Raw genomic sequence first — 15,616 nt, 5'->3', positions numbered from 1 at the left:
AAAAACGTGAAAATTATTATCTGCATTGACTAGTTATTGTTGGAACGCCTAAGCATTATAGAATAACTAATGATCACTAAGCAAAGTATAAAATGCGAGAATTATTATATAATTTGCATAGTCACTCTATCGAATACATTTAGATTTTTCTAAAAATCGTTCTTTAGAAAGTCCTATGCAATGTGCGGAATATTAATACTTTGAAAGAGTTAATTTTAGACATTTTATACTATGGATATAGACATTCTATAAAATGCATGATTTTATGCATTCACTGAAAAAATGCATTAAATAAAATGAAGAAAAAACATTTCTTTTAAAGGTTATTAAGATTATGTGAGAATAGAAAAAAAAATAATGTGCATACATTTGCGTGGAATTTGTTGCATTATTTTTTAAATTAAAGGGTTTCAGTTAATTTTCGTTATACCTTTAATATTGAACGTAGGACTCAGCCTCTATATGCTTACATAGTTCCAAAATTTAAATTTGATGTGCAGTAAAAAAAATTGAAATTTGATAAATATTTTAATTGATTAATAGTAAAAATTAATTAGCTTCCCGCAAAATGATAATCTATCTAACGCCAAAGTTAAATTTTAATTAAAAAAATACCTTAATAACTCTTGATCACATTCTGATGTACTAAGATTCAATCTTAATGGTTCAAGGATCTAATCTTGATTTTACCTTAATAACTTTTGATCACATTCCGATGTGCTAAGATTCAATCTTAATGGTTCGAGGATCTAATCTTGATTTTTGCTAATTAGTGAAAAAAATATTTCAAGTTTCAAATTCAAGAAAAACAGTTTTCTCTGTATAAACATGTTTTTCCCCGACGGAATCAGATTCATAACCCTCAAAATATGGGAGAACTGTGCCCGCAAGTAGGAAAGTATAGTCCCTATAGTTTAGGCGGGAACTAAATTTCATTTTTTTGCGTATCTCACCCTCTCGAAGTAGTCGTATTTTTAAACTTTCATTTCTCAAGAGCCATTCAACTGATTTCCTTCAAATTTTTTTAAAATTAATATTACGTAGAGTAAATTGTAGTGTAAAAACTTGCATATCTTACAATTCATGTATTTTTTTCCCTTTATTAAATTAAGTAATAAAAACTAATAACTAATTATGAAAAAGTAATTTTTTACATGGAATTATCTGTAAGCCTTAAAATTGCGTGCAAAATTTTTTGATTCAGTTAATTAGTTCTGGAGATAGTGAAACTCTCAAAAATAAAAATCAATATTAAGGTGACCTAACCGTTACACCTTTCTAAATGCCTAAACTGTTGACTATATAGATTTTCCTGATTGCGGTTGCCTTTCGTGTTTTGTAGGTTAAGAGCCCAAATCGATAGTAAAAAAGACGTGTTTTTTTATTATTTATTTTTCTTAGAGAAAGTAAGTTTTTGATTACGTAATTTAAAATATCGTTTTCACTTGAATAATTAAAGTTAGGCCCACGATCCGTTTAAATTGAATCCTGGTACGCGAAATGACGATCATGAAATCAAAAGTTATTAAAAAGTTTGATTTTCTTCTCTTTGCGCTCTGTTCATTTAAAAACATGACGTAGAAAACTGATCTGAATCAATTTTTAAATTGTTTGAATAGATTTTCAACACCATTTTTATGTATCGCTGATTAAATTGTTATACGATCGATATCATGTGTGCTATACAAGCAAATTAGATGACTCAGTGAAAAGCGAGAGAAAAAAAAAAGGAATTTCGGAAGTTCATGAAAGCGTCTCGACCATTGAGTAACTCCCTTTAGTATGCATCATTTGATTGGACGATTTGGTAAATGTCAAGTTTTGTGCTGAAAGGCAAGTCGACCGGACACCATTAGAGCCTTATTTCACTCATTAAATATGCATAAAGCATCCAACGATTATGTTCACTCACTATAGAATATGGACATGCTCTATTTATTTGTCAAACTCCAAGACATCGCCATTTATGGTTTAGGAGTGAAAAAAGAATGATAAAAAGTTAATGATAAAATAGAATGATTAAAAGTTCTTGTGATGTGAAGTCTAAAAAAGTTTAAAACTTTGAATTATATAACTGCTTTTTTTAAATGTTAATTAAATTGAAATTCTGAATTGAATCACGTAGCTTTATGTTTGATAACCGAATTATTAAAATACTGAAGAATTAATAGAATAATATTAATGGCGTAGAATAATGTAAAAATGGAGCTCTTTGTAAGGAGCTATAGTCTTTTTTGTAATGTGCTAAGTTAATTACAAAAATCTACAGTATTTTATAATCAGTCTGACACTTTTTCAGCAGATTGCAGTAAGTTCATTTCCCTTAGGCTAATTTTATATTACATTTTATAACCAGTGTTGAGCAGTCGACCTAATTCTGAGTTTATGACTATCAATGTTCAACTGCGTAGCCTTGTAATTTTGAATCAAACCCAGAAGACCAGGTGAATCCTGAATCAAATATTGGAACAAGCTAGCCTTCGCGTCGGACTTCTTTGGTGGAACTAACCAATACCTCCTAGAAGAGAGAAGGCCTCAGCACGGGTTAACATTAACAAGAAATTTGATCCTTTACTAGTCCAAAAGTAATAATGTCTTTCTTATTTTCCTACACTGAGCAGTTTACGTTCTCTACGTTGGACTACTAAATTGATCCGTGCTGAGGCCTACTCTCTTCTAGGAGGTGTTGGACTAACCCGCGTTGCATGGAGAGGAAAACCACGAAAACCTCCAACGGCAAAGGGATTCTAACCCATGATCCATCTTTCACTGAGGATAATTTACGTTAGCACTGTGGTCGGTACGAGTCTGGAGCAGAATTCGTAACTACCTGCCACCTCTGGGATTCGAACCCAGGTGACCTAATTAGAGGCGAACGCTCTATCACCTGAGCCATCACGGCTCCTGCTCTGACTAATTTTTTTAACCGTCGTTGAACAGCCGACCCAATTTAGGGTTTACGACTACCAATGTACCATTGTCTTGTAAATATGAACCAAATCCAGAAGACAAGGGAACTCCTGGATCAAGTATTGGGAGAAATTTGCTTTCGTAGAGGACTTTTTTGTGGAACTAACCCGTATTTGTGTTACATGGAGAGGAAAACCTCCCACGGCAAGCCTGACGTCAAGGGTACTCCATCCCTGATCCACTGAAGATATTTTACTTTAGCACTGTGGCCGGTGCGAGCTGGGTGCGGAATGCATATTAACAAGCCTGGGATTCGAACCCAGTCCACCTCATTGGGAGTCGAGCGCTATATCCCCTAGGCCACATCATTCGTGGCTCAATTAGAGTGATTTATTTCAAGACAGAAGGGCTATTTTAAACAGCCTTATTTAAAGTTTAATGCAGTGATCCTATGCAAATTCACTCCGGTTGAGTAAATCTGCCCACACTTCCTAACTGACTTAAAGGCATAGGCTGATTATAATAGGTATAAAAAATATCCTACAGACTAGAAACTACTGAGGACTTTTCCAATGAGCCCGGCCCATTGCAAAACACTGGCACTATTTGCAAAGAGCCTCATATTTTATTTGTTTCATACATCAGTTTCTTTAAATATTAAGCATCTCTATAAAAATACATTTGAAAGGGGAAAATTTAAAAGGTTTCCATAATATTTTTCTTTTCTTAAACAAATTTTATCAGATCTATGTTTTCCACTGACTGTTTTTAAACTACTTTTTAACTTAATAAAAAATTGTAAATCTGAGGTGAGGTCAATTCCGTTACGGATTCCATTATTTAATAGCTGTATTGAAATAGTTCCATGATAGAAGTGACTTTGTAAGAATTTAATCCAAATATTTCATTTAAATTATTGTTATTTAAAGATAGTGCGTATCCTTAGGTAGTTACAATAAATTGAAAATTTTTCCACCATGAAATATTCCAGCACCCCCGGAGCAAATCTCAGACTGTCTCAACATTACTGTGAAGGACCTATTCCTAAAAACATCAATGTTTGCCTCTAAGTTTATGGACCTGGTTTAGAGCTAATCTAAGCTGCATGAATAAGTACCACCACCAAAAATTGAGAACTTTCAGATATTCTAGGAAAGTATCTTTTAAACTTTTTCGCTAATCTTGCTTTGATTGTTGACATGAAGATTTTTTACATTATCAAGGCTAACTAGGTCAATAACTTAACTTTTACATAGGCTGTCTCTATAAGGCATTGAAAAATGATAATGCTCTCTATGTATGTATTAACAATGTTTGTCTACTACGATTCGTCTGATACGATTCGTATATTAGTAGTTCTATCTAGACAAAGTCTATTTATTAAATGAGATATTTACTTTAAAAAATTAAAATATGATTTATCACGTTTAAAAGTTATTCGTATCTTCCGATTTAGCTTTCAGGAAATCCCAAGTGAATTTAAAGTCTTTTACTATCACTATCTTTTTCAAGTTAGAAATTTTCTTAATAATCCCTTGTACTACTTCTTTACTTTATTATAATAATAAAAATCAATGAATGTATTTAAAGTAGTGAAGAAAGTTTGAACTAAATTTATTTTTATTAAAAATAATTATTTTATTGAATAATTTCGAAGGCTTTACAACCTCAAAATAATATTTGCCTTTTCTGGCTGTTAATGATACTTAGTATCTAATCTTAATATGGCTTCGGCACATCATACGACAAATGATTGGCCTTTTTTCCCTAAGAAGATATCTTGAAAAAAACTTTTAGCAAACATAAAAAACTTTTTCAAAACATTAAAATATCAATGAAATTAAATTCTTCAATATGATTTCTCTTATTGTTTTGTTGCCAAGACAACTAGAATGTCATAAATTTTTTGTGTCGAAAATTTATATGCTGTTACGTGAACAGTTAGTTTGTTTTCTGTTAGGTTAGTAGCATTTCCTGGGTTACAAAAGTAAAAACTTTTCGTCAGATTGTATTTAGGTAATTAGCAAGTTTGTATACAAATGATTGTAATCAAGTTCAGCCTTCACCATTACATTCTACTCTCATGTATAAAATTATCGGAACAAACACATTTCCGCGAAGAACTTGGGAAATAGTAACCCAAATCAAGTGAAAATTTATAAAAGAGTACATCAAAGTGTGACAAAAACTATAACAAAACGACTGCTAAAGACATGAACTCAGAATGAGTTAATGAGCTTCACAGTAAAATAGTCCAAAAAAGATACAGCGAAACGGACTAAGACTCCTTACGGCTATGCAGATATCGCAACGAAACTCCCATGCTTTTTATGAAGTTTTCAAACATTTTAGACAGTAAATCGTACTTCTACCTTAAGACAGTTCTTATTTCCGGAATAGTTCTCAAAGAGGTGTGATGAGCTGCAATTACTCTGACAAGAGTACCCAGGCAAGTTCTGGATTCAAATCTGGAGATGCAACTGGCTACTCCATTTTCTAAATATTTTTGTCGTCAAAGTATTCCTCCATCAGCCCAAGCGTTTGTGAACACATGCTGGCATCCATAAAAAGGAATTGAGAGCCAATAGCGCTTCTGAATAGAGTAGCATAGTACTCAATAAATGTTCTGCACAGACAGTTGCATCATTGTTTGAATGAATGGCATGATGTGTATGGAATTGAATATTGAAAATTAAATTCTCAACCATTTTATATTTGTAATTCAGCTAAGAATGTTCCTCAATGACTGCTACAGCTGCGTTTTGATGAACTTAAATCATATTTTTTAAACTAATTAAGTAATGGTTTTTATTAAATAGCATAAACTAATCTTTTATTGTATTATTTTGCAAATTTTATTGGCATTGTTTCATTCAAAGCCAGTAAGAATAATAAATTTTAACAATATCATAAATTTATTGCTAATTTTAAACTGTGGTAATTTTATATTATCTTGTTTTAAATGTTTTAAATACTGTTAAATTATTTTAAGAACTATTAGCTATACAATTTTATAAATTCTTTACATCGAACTGTTTTTGCTATAATCGAATAATATTCTTTATATAATCGAATAATTCTTTTGTAATCGAACAATATAAAAGAGGCATTGCTAATTTATTTCTATTATCAGCTTGTATTAGTTTCTTAAAGCCTGTATTTTGAGATATCTATAATAAGAATTAACAATTTTTTAACTTAGAAATTTAACAATAAATTTAAAAAAAAAATTTTTTTTTTTACAAAAGATCTATAAATTAACGACAGTATAAAAAAATTCAATATTACAACTTATCATTATTTTACTATTTCTTGACAGTTTGAAATGTGCTTTTGCTAGACAAAACTTTTTCAAAATTTTAATTACAATGCTTTAAATACCCTATTCTTCGAATCATTCCCTGTGTGCTAAAGTATCATTATAGTTTAACATGGTCTAAAATTTCTAGCAATGCACTGATTAGTACAGTATATTGAATGATATTAGTACAAGTATTGAAGGATTTTTGTCATGGAATGAAAATTCACAAGTTTTAAAAAGTAACGAGGCGCATTTCATCGTGTACAAAGATGGCGGATGATTTGTAAACATGCTTGGGTTATATTCAATGCATAAAATACGAAGCAAAACCTTTTAAAAGTTCGAACAGGGGTGTTTTTTACACCACGGCGCCTTTTAGGGGCAACAAAATAACAAAAGAGGAAAATGAAAGGGCATCAAAAAAACGTTTTTAACCCCTCGTTTGCGAGAAAAAGTAATTAAAAGGGCGAGAAATGATTTTTTAATTTTCGGAGGGCGCCAAATTAAATATTCGTGAAGAAAAGGTCTCTCGTTAGAGATGGTTCGCAAGTTGTTTTTGGGTAATGCCCGTAAAATAAAAATTCGTCGTTAGTAATGGGTTATGGATATAAGTGTTTTTTTTTTCCTATTATTTTCTACTGAATGTGTTATACCATCAGGCAATTCTCTTAATGGGTATTTGTTAAATAATATTATATGCTAAATCCAGAATTTAGCATTTCTTTTTTAAACATAAAATGGTAAAATAGTATTTGATGCTTTTTGCTGAAATAAGTGCTACATTTGTTTTAATGATTTGTTTCGAAAAAAAGAAAGACTTCAGTATTGTTGGATTTTTCAAAATTAAAAATGTTTTCTAGATTGAAAATAATTATGAAAAATAAAAAACAATATTGAAATAAGAGGCAGCTTTTCGAGCATTTTGTGCATTAAATGATTTGAATTAAATGTATGAAATTCTACATTATGTATTTTTATTTTAATACAACAAATTTTGTTTTAATTAATATAAATGGGTAAGTAAAACTTCACCACAACAGCAAGTTGTGGACGCGGAAGTCCATGGATGTTAAGACTAAACGATTTCTTAACCAACGACATTATTTTGGGTATATTGTCAACATTGACAGCATTGTGCGCAGATGGAAGCTTGGTGAGGTTCAAGTCGCCATAGAGGATCAAACCTCATTCCTTCTCAGTGGGTTTTATAACCATTTAGTCATCTCGACTTGATATAAATGGGAGAGAAATTTCAATCTTTTTCCACAACCTTAAACTCGAAATTAGAGTTTCTAAGCAACTTTTCATCTGTTATTTAAAATAGTTTCAATATAATCAATATCGATATATATTACATTAAAAAATAATAGTCGAAAATCGATTCTCAATGTTTTAGGTGAATATTAATCGGGTAAAAAATCATATGATGGAATCCTTAATTAAAGAAGAAAGTAGGAACATTTATATCACAGGAACGAGATATATTTATCAAAATTCAATGGAAAACTTTATATTTCAACACTTTAACTGGAAGAAATAGATGTCATATTACAAGGGCAACTGATTGGAATAATCACTAACGAAAAAAACATCTCACTAAGGAAAACCATAGTTTTGTAAAAGATTTTTTGTCTTTAAATTTTTAATTTTTAAAAAGTTGCTTTTAGTGTTGCATTATATTATGAGCTCATAAAATTTGCAGGTAAAAATACAGAATTGTTTATCAGAGCCATTAGAAATAAAAAATGGTGTGCGACAGGGAGATTCTTTAGCCTGTCTCCTCTTTAATCTAGCATTAGAAAAGGTAATAAGACATTCAAAAATCAATAACAGAGGAACTATATTTAATAAGTCAATACAATTGTTGGCTTTTGCTGACGATATAGGAATTATTGCTCGAACACCAAGAGCACTTGAAGAGGCCTTTATTTCTTTAGAGAAAGAGGCCCTGAAGATGGGTCTAAAAATAAATGAAAATAAAACTAAATATATGCCTTGTACTAAAACAGCCCACAGGAGTACCCATCTAAAAATTGGGGGACATTCATTCGAGGTAGTGGACAGCTTCACGTATTTAGGCTCTGAAATAAATAACAGGAACGATGTAACTGCAGAAATACGAAAGAGAATCACAGCAGCAAATAGGTGCCTTTATGGATTAAGAAAGTTTTTAAGATCAAATGTAATCAAGAGAAAAACAAAGCTGTTATTATTTAAAGGCCTCATTAGGTCAGTTTTAACATATGCTTGTGAAACATGGACATTGACTCGTGCAGATGAAGAAATGCTGAGCATATTTGAGAGAAAGATATTACGGTGCATTTTTGGAGGAATTAATAAAAACGGTCAGTGGTTAAGAAGATCAAATTTAGAACTCTATCGATCATATAATGAACCAGACATCATAAGATTCATTAAGGTCCAAAAGATAAAATGGGCAGGCCACTTAGTAAGAATGGAAGAAGACCGTATTGTGAAAAAGATTTTTGATGCCCGGCCGACAGGAACACGTAGAAGGGGCAGGCCAAATCTCAGATGGCTAGATACCCTGGAGAAAGATTTATCTATATTAAAAATAAAGAATTGGAAGTCCATTGCCAAAAGAAGGACAGCTTGGAAAAAACTACTGGAGAAGGCCAAGGCCCATCCTGGGCTGTCGAGCCAGTGAGGAAGGAAGGANTACATAGTTGTAATCGATTGCAGTGACGCCTAACTCTTGTTTGAAAAAGGGTATCAAGTACTATGTTCATTTCGTAGAACACTCATTTTAAGCTGTGTCCATTTTTGCAAAAACGCATTTTAAACTGTGTCCCGAATTAAAAGCTCACCTGCGATATATAAATTTATCAGAAGATTTTAGTTCAAAACTCCTGAACAGAGGGTTTGACTTTTTTAGCTATTATCGTAGAAAATTGCATTCAAATTGCTTCAAAAAATATTTATTTCACTTTATTTACTGATTTATCAACTAACTTATCGTGTCCAACTGAATAAAGGGTAATACTTTGTGCGCTAAGTAGACTAAAGCAAGAACCAATGTGATTAAGGTAGGTAGGAAGGTAGAAACTTTCATTTTTGTCGCACTAGAGCCGCACAATGAGTTATTGGTGACTGTCTGGGAAACATCGCTGAGGATGACCCGGAGACAGCAAACATACGTCACATCCCGCAGGGAGGACCCATTCACACACCATTCATCCTTCCGAAAATCATACTTTTGACCTGAATCAGAGAATGATCCATCACCAATTCAATACCCCCAGAGGTATAACTTGTTATGGGAACTTGGAAGACTTTGTGACTCGGCAGATTCAACGTGTACCAGTAACCATATACTACACTGGGAGTTTTCGGACGGTGGGGATCAAATCCACGGCAGCACGTACATGGGCCCAACGCCCTACCAACCAGGCTATCCCGGCAACCAATGTGAGTAAGGCACATGTACTTCATTTGTACTTTATACACCACTTTGTTTTTTACTTCAGTTTAACTCTTAATGCTCACTAAGTGGATCGTCAAATCATTAAATTGCGATTAAAACATTTGCGTTTTTTGAAAACAATTACTTTAAAACGTAAAATCAGCATAAGTTAGATAGATAGAAAATATTATATAAGTACCATTTCAAATTCGCATGAAAGTCAGTCCATGAAGAGGTGGCGCCTCTAGCGGTCCACGACGACATTTCCGTGCATGTGTTGTTATACATTTCTAAATAATTCTTCTTAATTTCGTTAAATAAAAATTTTTTGGCTTAAACTAACAAACACAAAACAATAAAGTAAAAGAAGATAATAAAATGAAATATAAGTACTATACGTTATTCGAATGAACTAAAAAGAAGAAAATAATGCCATTTATGTCACAGCAAGCGAAACTGTAAGGGTGCATCCATCTTCATAATAAATTCCTTTCACCACCAAAAACTCCCCCCATGTCTTTCAAAAGTGATGGGTCATTTTTTTCCTTTCTTGTTTTGGCTATGACAAAATTAAAATTGTTATTTTTATTTTTTAGCCCACTTGACGAACGCTATTTTTAAATTAATTCTTCATAAAAGATGCCACACATTAGTCCACATTAAAAAATAAATCAGGTATTTAAACAAATGAATTTTTAATTCATTCGATTTCACTCAAATTCAGTAAAAATGTGTCCCACTATATTTTCATAACCTACAAAAGTAATTCATTAAACTCTTCAGCATTTGACCTGAGTAAATTGTGCTTTAATTAATTTCACAACTCCGACGTAGGAGTAAATAGTTAACCTTTAGCATTTTTAATTTAAGAAATTAATTATGACTCTTAATAAATCAACTCTATTTGCGTTCTTTATAAATTGAGATGAAATAACTGAACAAGCAAGAGACAATAAGTGATGAATGTATTTACCTTTACATTTTGTCACATTAATTACTGTAGGTTTAAAACTCGACGCTTCAACGAGAATTTTAATTTTCTTGTGGCTGACATTCCTTAGATAAAGTGTCTTGCATAAATTAGTAATAAACTAAAATATTTCCAAACATATTACAGCTAAGATTTAAGACCCGAAATTAAATAGCGTGTTTGAACTTCTCTCATTCGTTTAACAATTCATTAACAAATTAATTATTTAATATATGTATATATATATATATATATATAACAATGTGGAAATACGGGAAAACAATATATATAAAAAAGAAAAAAAAAGAAGTTGGGGTGGAAGAAAAAAAAAACTGAAAAACTTTATTATTTGGTCTCTGCTGTCACTCACTTTCCCTCTTCCAAAAAAATATTTTTTATCCCTTTAATTTTTTATTTATATATTTTAACTGTTCCCATCCCCCCCCCCCCTTTCTGACTACTCTCTCAATCTAGTGTGCCTGCCTCCGATGATTGGCCGCATTTCAACAGCTTTTCGAAATCGATCATCCGGATTTCATCTCTTTTCTAAAAAGGGAGAACTTCCATTTCCAAGTTCCCCTTTTTTTATTTTTTATCTAAAATATATTTATTTTTGTCTTAGCCTTAAACCAAGTGCAAATATGACAGCAGCTGGTTGAAGTGACCCGAAGATTATTGGAATTTTTCTATTATTATTGTTATTCCCACACTTGTCTTTCGTTTTCCGTTTATTGTATCAACCGCAAATATTGTGGGAGACAATTTTCTCCACAAATCTGCCTCCCTACAAGTTTTTTTTCTCCCTTCTAAGAGAATTTTTTTTACTGTTTTTGAAAGAAGTTGGATTTTTTCTCCCATAGATATGTTATATACTTTTCCTCAGAAATCAAACATTTTAGAACTTATTTTGTCAAAAGCTCTATGCAAGAGCGTTTTTTTGTTAATTTTGTTAAAACTCCATTTTCAATTTATTTTAAAATCCTATTTTTGAGTTTTTCCGTTTTACCCTTATTTCATTTATTTATTTATTATTACTTTTGTTTTGTTTTAGAATGAAATATGAAAAAGGCTTGAGTCGTATTCGCACTATTATATATTCAGCTATTATATATACAGAAGAAAATATTTTTGATCTTATATTGACTAATTCTCATTCTTAAAAAATTATTTTAGTTATGTTTTTAATTTATTTTTTCATTGGTAGTAATTTTTATTTTTTATTTCTCTTTCAATTTTTAAAAAAATATATAAACTTCTCTTTTTTAGTGAAAGTAATTTGAAAAATATCATGCCAAATAACCTCGTTAAAAGTGAGAAAAATTCTACGTTTTTTGCAACCTTCAAAAAACAATAAAATTATTATATTATTGCTTTAGTAAGTTATGCAGAATTTTTTTACATATTTAAGTTTCTTTTTAAATTTAATGTTTTTTTTAGTTTTTCAGTAGTTGATTATTTTTTTAATATATTTCACTCAAAGTTCTAAAATTTATAAATAGTCTAGCAAATCCAAATTCATACAAAAGTCGTCCAAAATTGTATTGACTTAAGGCGTGTGACAGGCGTGTTGAAATCATTAGACTGACACGCAAGTCGCGAAAGTAAGAAAATTGTTAGAGCTCCACTTGTATATTCACGTTGCTGCTGGAAAGATCAAGGCTGGAGGACTGGAGCATTATAGTTTGGGTAATGTTTTCGGGACATTCTCTGATGGCACTCATCATTGTAGAAGGCACAATGGATCTTCACAAGTACGGATCAGTACTTGCGAACCAGGTCCATCTGTACATGCAAATTGCTTTTTCTCAGAATGATTGCATGTACTACCAGGACAACGCTAAGCGTCATACACTCAGCAGAGTACATGCGGTGTTGGAAGAGAACCAATAAGAGTTATCGTACTGCTCTGGCCACCCAACTCCTTAGTCTTAAACCCAATCGAAAATCTGTTGGATCACCTTGACCAGGTTGTCTGCTCTATGAATCCTCAACTAAGTAACCTAGCGCAGCTGGTTACGTGGTTATGCTTCCCAGTTGAACGCCGAAAAGTAGTTTATTCAGTCTTTTGACTGGTTGCCTTATTAATAAACTGGGCTGTGTATGTTTATGTTTAAGTTGCTTGTATTTAGTGACATAGCAAAAGTCCATGATAGCTCTTGTTTGTGGCACCAAATGTCTGTAACTTTTTTTATTTGAACATAACTTTGTTTCATTTTTTAATATTCTGCTTTTATCTTTATTTAGTAGTATTTAAGATCAAATTTTAAAGCAGGAAAAAATCATTCTAAGTTTAATTGACATCAACTAAGATCAATAATAAAATATTGAATCATAAAATTAACTTCCACTCTAAATTTAAAAAAAAAATGTTGCAAAAAAATCGAAAAAGTTGGCTGGCATGGATTTGTAATAAATAAAAATTAAGTAAATGATAAATAAATTTTTAGTAATTACTTAAAATTATTGAAATTTTGTATGATTAAAGCTGCTTGAATGGAAAGTCCAGACTTTTTTTTACCAGACCAGAAAAAAAACTTTTTTTTTACTTATTTATTTACTTCTTTTAAATTCCTTTTGATGCTGCATTATAACCAAATACAGCCTCAGCTTTTAAAACATAATTATTCCATACGTTTTTTTCTTATTTTTCATTAAATACATTATATTCGTCTAAATGTTTGAAAACCAAAAATACACTTAAAATAGTTTGAACTCGTGTAATATAATTTTTATTAGAAGATAAATTTGAAAAAAAAGTTTTTTTGCATCCAACTCCCATCTCCAGTTTTTATTTTCACATTATTAGTTGTACAATTGAAATTGTAGCTGAAAAACAAGTCAAGGTAAATTTATTCGAATTTGAGATGTTTAGTTTTATTATGCAGGAAAACACTATGAAGTTGTTTAAAAAAACAGCAGTTTTTATTGATAATATTTTTCATTTATTAAAGGACTTAAAACTATATAAAACAGCATTTTTCATTTATTTAAAGACTTAACAAAATAAACCAATGTTCGATTCACGCAACTGGCCATAACATATTTTTTAAATTTGAAAGTTACAAAATGTAGCTTGGCATGCTTTTTTTTTCAGTATGAGCTTTAATTACAAAAAAATAGTAAAAATAATAAGTAAAATAAATAATACATAATTTATTATATATATTTTAATTTATTCTGGCTGTAATTTTATGTTGCAATTGACTAATGCCGTTTAGCAAGTTTTTTTTTCATTCACTAAGCTCTAAATTTCGAAAAGATGAAAATTAAATTATAATGCAGATTTTATAGTGTATTAAGCTTTTAATTCAATATTGCGATTAACTAGCGTTCTCAACATGCTTTACAAGTTTTATTTTCACTAATTGCAAGGAAAAAAAAATTGAAAAATGAAGAATAAATAAATAAAGAAAAAAATATGAATTTATAATTCATATTTTATTGTGTACGATACCTATAATTCTGCATTGCAATTGATTCATTTTTTCAAAATGTCGCGTAACATGTTTATTCACTAAAAGCATCCGAATTGCAAAAAAACGGAAAATTAATTTATAATTTAAAATTATTTCAGTTTATATTTTATCTATTAACATTTAATATTTCCAAACAACTACTTTAATCAATGATAAAAACAATTGAATAATAAAATATTCAACAAAATGAATTAAAAACGAACTCTTTTCAAAACCTTTACCTTCCTCGAAAGATGAAGAAAGCGTCACAGTTGATTTAGCGCAAATGTGACCCAAAGGACCATTCCGGCTGCGAATTATTTGATAGTACCCTGGACACCGTTTGTTAGGCATGACTCTAGATCAAATTTCATCCATGCTTTCTATTCAGTCGGTTTTATGACCAGTACATGATGTAGTAGTTGATAACGGGCCCTTACAAACCCTCTCCCCAAGCAACAATCGTTTTCACTGCCCCAAGGTAAGGAATCTTTGATTTGTGGGATATTCTCTTTCCCGTGCAACTGAGTTAGGGAAGAATACATTTTTGGAAAATGTGAAAATCGAATCGAAATGCTATATTACTGGGTTGAAGATAAATTTGATTTTTAACATTCGAAAACTGTTCAACTAGAGTAACGAAAAATTTAAAGGTGATACTTTTTATGAATAACAATAGATAAACATTCACTAAAATATTTTTAAAATGTATTTTGGAAGTTGAGGGTGGAAAAAAATGTTAAATGATAACATAATTTTTTTAAGCTAAATAAAAATGCATATAATTCTACTACACTAGTAGAATGTTTTCGTAAGTTTATTTTTTTTATTTATTATTATTATTTTTTTTTTTTTTTTTTTGGTTGAAACTTTTTTGACCAGATACGATAAAAATTTTTGTGCTTACTTCCAAAATCGATTTTTTTTTTTTTGATTGAATCAGTTGCTTTAGAAAAGGATACTTCCTATGCAACTAACTTTATTTCTTCTTTTACTAATATTACTTTAATACTATTAGCAATTGGAAAATTTAAATTTTTAAAAGAAAACTTTGCAAATATTGTCAAGTAACAGTTTGCCGTGTCTTTAACTAGATAGGCAAAACAGTTTTGAAAACAAAAATTCAAATGCCCGCAATGAATTGAGCCCATAAGATCTGTCGTCGCAGACGAATTATGAGCACTATTAACTGTTTTTGAGACGATTTTAGTCTTGGCGACGAATTGGTGTTGTGACAAATGATGCCAATGCTCACGATGAATTTTGCTTGCGACCAATTGTGCCCACGACAAAACACCATAACGATTTTAGCATGGTTAATTGTTCTTCGGCGAAATTGTGCAAGACGAATTTATGCAACACTCCCAACTGAAAGCCTGAAGTTGTCTGCTGCCATGAAATGAGTAAAACCCATGGGAGGTAATTGAAGAAATGATATATTTCTCCCAATATTTACCAGCGCGTTACAGGAAACCCCACTTTTTTATTTAAAATAACTTCATCTTTGTAACCACAGAAACCGTTAGCACGTGATTATAGTGTCGAGAGAAGTTCTC

At 30.9% G+C, this 15,616-nt stretch overlaps 1 protein-coding gene across 5 annotated transcripts in view; it reads left to right on the top strand.

Moving 5' to 3' along the window:
• Window positions 1–15,616, top strand: part of LOC107451579 (E3 ubiquitin-protein ligase Rnf220) — a 97,682-nt gene that overhangs the window by 8,781 nt on the left and 73,285 nt on the right. The window lies entirely within an intron of this gene.

This window comes from Parasteatoda tepidariorum, chromosome 7, assembly GCF_043381705.1.
Source record: "Parasteatoda tepidariorum isolate YZ-2023 chromosome 7, CAS_Ptep_4.0, whole genome shotgun sequence".
Taxonomy (NCBI): Eukaryota; Metazoa; Arthropoda; class Arachnida; order Araneae; family Theridiidae; genus Parasteatoda; species Parasteatoda tepidariorum.
The sequence above is the reverse complement of the archived record's forward strand: the minus strand, read 5'-3'. Positions and strand labels throughout refer to the sequence as shown.